Raw genomic sequence first — 5,265 nt, 5'->3', positions numbered from 1 at the left:
ATGACCTGAAAAGGCATCTGTATAGATAGTCTGGTTGTAATTTGGCAGATTTGTTGTTTGGTTGGTACTTTAGGGTAGCACATGAAGGGTCTAACTTTTCAACACTTCCTAGAAGGTGGGTTAAGTTGGATACTGATGCTTTTACACCCTTTAGTTAGATGAATTGGTGTATTATTTTCACCCGAAAAAATGACTAAAAATGCACATGAATATCAATTTTTTTTATGTCTTTAAGTGCATTTAAAGAAGTTTTTTTTTCCTTCACTTGTTGTATTTTGTTTCTATTTATGGTACTTTTTTTTTTTGCTTCATTAATATTGTATGCTATTTTAGTTTTTTTTTGTTTGTATTATTTATCTATAATAATAATGATATAAATCAGGGGAGATAAATATATATGTGATTTATCATCATTACTAATTTCAAATATTTACCATTTGTAGTCAAAAGAATGGGAGTCTAGTGAAAAGACAATTTAACATATTATATCTATCTGGGCAAAAGTTTTTAGAATGGACGGTGGACGCCCAAATGAATTTAAAGGCCCAAGGACTGGAACATACAATTAAAGATGTGACAACCCAACAAGGGGATGCAACTACAACAGCCGCATCAGTTAAAATTGCGACTGTACAAGAAAAGGCAAAAGCCTTAGTCCTCCTAAGACATCATTTACATGAAAGTTTAAAAATGAATATCTACTTGTGGATGATCCAAAAGAACTATGGGATAGCCTAAATGAAAGATATGGGCATCACAAAAATGTGCTTCTCCCAAAGGCACATTATGACTGGACCAATCTGAGGTTCCAGGATTTTAAAACGGTCAGTGATTACAATTCAACATTGTTTAGAATTGTATCATTGTTAAGATATTGTGATCATCCCATCACAGAAGAGCAAATGATAAACAAAAGCTCTCCACTTTCCACGCCTCTAATATCATATTGGCAGAACAATACAGGTTCAGAGCTTTCAAAAAGTACTCTGAGCTAATCTCAGTACTACTTGTGGCTGAACAAAATAATGATCTTTTGCTGAAAAATCATAATCTTAGACCTACGGGGTCTTCAGCCACTCATGAGATAAATGCAATAGAAAGCTCTAATCCACCAGAAGCAAATGCTATACATAGTGGTGGACGCGGTAATTACAACGGTCGTGGGAGAGGACGTGGTAATTACCGTGGCCGAGGGCTGTGGACGTGGAAGAGGCCGATTTTCCCCAAGAAATAATAATTTTAAACATTCTGATAAAAATTGGGGACAATCATCTGGAAATCAGAGGCAGACGTCCTATAAAGGAAATGATACTTGCCATAGATGTGGCATGACTGGGCACTGGGGCCGCACATGTCGTACTGCCAAACATTTGGTAGATCTATATCAAGCTTCAATAAAAAAACAAAGGAAAAAATGCTGAAGCAAACTTTGTTAATGAAGCCACTACATCCATGCCCAGCCTTGATGTTTCAGATTTTTTTATGGATGATGCTGAAGTAGAAAATAATTTGTTTAGATCACAATCATTAATGTGCTTAGTTTATTTAACTGCTTCAATATCCACTTTCATGTATTTGTTCCTTATTATTAATAAAAATAGTATTTTTCTTATACTAATCATCGTATTTATTATTTATGAAGATATGAATTCATCAGAAGTTGGAACAAAGAACAATGTCTCCTGGACAGTGGGACAACACACACCATATTGAAAAATAAAGAGTATTTTTCAAAACTTACAATATTCCAAGCAAATGTTAGTACAATTTCTGGGACAGCCAAGCTAATTGAAGGCTCTGGAAAAGCTTGCATTATATTTCCAAATGGGACAAAATTGATAATTAATGACGCATTATATTCGAGTAAATCTCGAAGGAACCTCATAAGTTTCAAAGATGTACGTCAGAATGGTTACCATTTGGAAACAATGACAGTGAACAAAGAGGAATTCATATGCCTAACGGCAGAGAATACGGCAAGAAATACATCTATGAAAAATTGCCAGCAATTTCCTCGGGACTATATCGCATAGATATACGTCCGATTGAAATTAATATGATATCTAACCAGAAGTTAGATAATAGAAAACATTTACTCTATGGCATGACCGATTAGGCCATCCCGGCACAGGAATGATGCATAGAATCATTGAAAACTCAAATGGACACTCTATAAAGAATGTCAAAATTCCTCGGTCAAATGAATTAACATGCTCTGCATGCTCACTTGGCAAATTGATAATCAGACCATCTATAAATAAGATTGCCACTGAATCTCCAATGTTTTTAGAAAGAATTCAAGGAGATATTTGTGGGCCTATTCATCCTGCATGTGGACCATTTCGTTATTTCATGGTATTAATTGATGCCTCTACTCGATGGTCACATGTGAGCCTTCTGTCAAGCAGAAATGTTGCATTTGCAAAACTTTTGGCTCAAATAATTCGATTAAGAACTCAATTCCCAGATCATACAATAAAGAAAATAAGATTAGACAATGCTGGGGAATTTACATCCCAAACATTTAATGACTATTGCATGTCTATTGGGATTATTGTTGAGCACCCTGTACCTCATGTACATACACAAAATGGTCTTGCTGAATCATTAATCAAAAGACTACAATTAATTGCAAGACCATTAATAATGAGGTCAAAATTGCCATCTACTACTTGGGGTCATGCTATATTACATGCGGCAACATTGATAAGATTAAGGCCGACAGCCTATCACAAATTCTCACCATTACAATTAGTATCTGGTCGAGAACCGAATATCTCACATTTGAGAATTTTTGGGTGCGTGTACATGTACCTATTGCTCCGCCCCAACGTACTAAAATGGGTCCACAAAGAAGGATGGGAATATATGTTGGATTTGAATCTCCATCAATTATCAAATATTTAGAGCCAACAACTGGTGATCTATTTACGGCTCGATTTGCCGACTGTCATTTTAATGAGTCGGTATTCCCATCCTTAGGGGGAGAGAAAGTGGACCCACAAAATATAAAATCGGAAATTACATGGAACGCATCGCAAATGTCGTTTCTGGACCCGAGAACAAATTCATGTGAACAAGAAGTCAAGAAAATTGTTCATCTGCAAAGTATTGCAAACCAATTGCCAGATGCATTCACAGATTCTAAGAAAGTGACAAAGTCACATGTACCTGCTGCGAATGCTCCGGAACGGATTGAAATTCCTAATGACAATAAGGCAATTGAAAATGAGTCAATAGCACGTCGAAAACGTGGCAGACCACCCGGTTCTAAAGATTTAAAACCGAGAAAAATGAAAAGGCAAGGGAGAACAACGAACGAAATTAATATAAATCTCCAACAGAGCATGATGAAAACAAAAAAATAAAAAAGACAAGTGTTCCAGAAGAAAAGGAACATGAAAGCATAGACAACAATGAAACTTCAATTAATTATGTTTCTACAAAGAGAATGGAATCGAAAAGATGTTGTCTTGAATGAAATTTTTGCTTACTGGTAGCGGTTGAAATGACATACGATGAAAATGATGTAGAGCCAAATACAGTTGATGAATGTCGCCGTAGAAAAGATTGGCCAAAATGGAAAGAGGCAATTCAAGCAGAATTGAGATCACTTGAAAAACGTGAAGTATTCGGGCAAATAACCCAAATACCAAAAGGTGTAAAACCAGTTGGGTACAAATGGGTATTCGTGAGAAAACGAAATGAGAAAAATGAGGTTACTAGATATAAGGCAAGATTAGTAGCCCAAGGCTTCTCGCAAATGCCAGGGATTGATTATGATGAGACATATTCTCCAGTAGTCGATGCAACTACACTAAGATTTCTGGTAAGTTTATCAGTTTCGAAAGGATTGCAAATGAGATTGATGGATGTAGTGACCGCATATTTGTATGGCTCACTTGACACAGATATTTATATGAAAGTTCCTAAGGACTAAAACTACCAGAAAATTGCATGCCCAAAGAGATGTTTCAATAAAATTGAGAAAATCACTCTATGGGTTAAAAATTGGAAGAATGTGGTATAATCGTCTTAGTGAATACCTATTGAAAGAAGGATTCAAAAATAATCAAATCAGTCCCTGTGTTTTCATTAAGCGATCTAAATCAGGATTCGCGATCATTGCTGTATATGTCGATGATTTGAACATTATCGGAACTCCTAGAGAACTTGAAGCGACTGCAAAATACTTGATGAAAGAATTTGAGATGAAAGATCTCGGGAAGACAAAAATTTTCCTTGGCCTGCAAATGGAACATCTAAGAAATGGGATTTTTGTCCATCAATCAAACTATACAGAAAAAATCTGAAACGTTTTTTCATGGACAAAGCCCACCCAATAAGTTCTCCAATGGTAGTGCGTTCCCTGAATGAGAAAGATGATTCATTCAGACCACGAGAAGAAACGAAGATTCTTGGCCTGAAGTACCATATCTAAGTGCAATTGGTGCTTAATGTACTTGGCTAACAATACTCGACCTGACATAGCTTTTTCAGTAAACTTGTTAGCTAGATACAAATGCACCAACCAAGAGACATTGGAATGGAGTCAGACACTTATTACGTTATCTTCGAGGAACACAAGATCTCGATTATTCTATCAGTCAAGACCAATGCGTCACTCATTGGATATGCAGATGCTGGCTACCTTCAGACCCACAAAAGGCTAAGTCTCAATCCGGATATTATTCACTTATGGAGGTACTGCAATATCTTGGAAATCCACGAAGCAGACTTTGACGGCCACATCATCAAATCATGCAAATTAATTGCTCTTTATGAAGCTGGAAGGGAATGTGTATGGCTAAGGTCAATGATCAAGAATATCCAAGAAGAATGCGGGATGGAAACAATAACAACAAATCCAACTATCATCTACGAAGACAATACTGCATGCATCACCCAAGTAAGCGAAGGGTACATCAAAGGAGACAGAACTAAACATTTATCACCAAAGCTCTTCTTCACTCATGACCTCCAAAAGGAAGGGACGATCAACATCCACAAATCCAATCATGTGAGAATCTTGCAGATTTATTCACCAAATCCCTTCCGGCGAAGAAATTTGAAGAATTAGTCCGAAAAATTGGAATGCGTCATCTTCTGATGTATGCTAATTCAGGGGGAGTATTATATGCGCTGCACTCTTTTTCCCTTTGATCAGGTTTTTATCCCGTCGGGTTTTTCCGGACAAGGTTTTTAATGAGGCAGTTAATTTTAAGCATATAAGGATACATAATAGTTGTACTCTTTCCCTAGTTA

This window comes from Beta vulgaris, chromosome 6 (assembly GCF_026745355.1).
Source record: "Beta vulgaris subsp. vulgaris cultivar EL10 chromosome 6, EL10.2, whole genome shotgun sequence".
In the NCBI taxonomy this organism is placed as follows: domain Eukaryota; kingdom Viridiplantae; phylum Streptophyta; class Magnoliopsida; order Caryophyllales; family Amaranthaceae; genus Beta; species Beta vulgaris.
The sequence above is the reverse complement of the archived record's forward strand: the minus strand, read 5'-3'. Positions refer to the sequence as shown.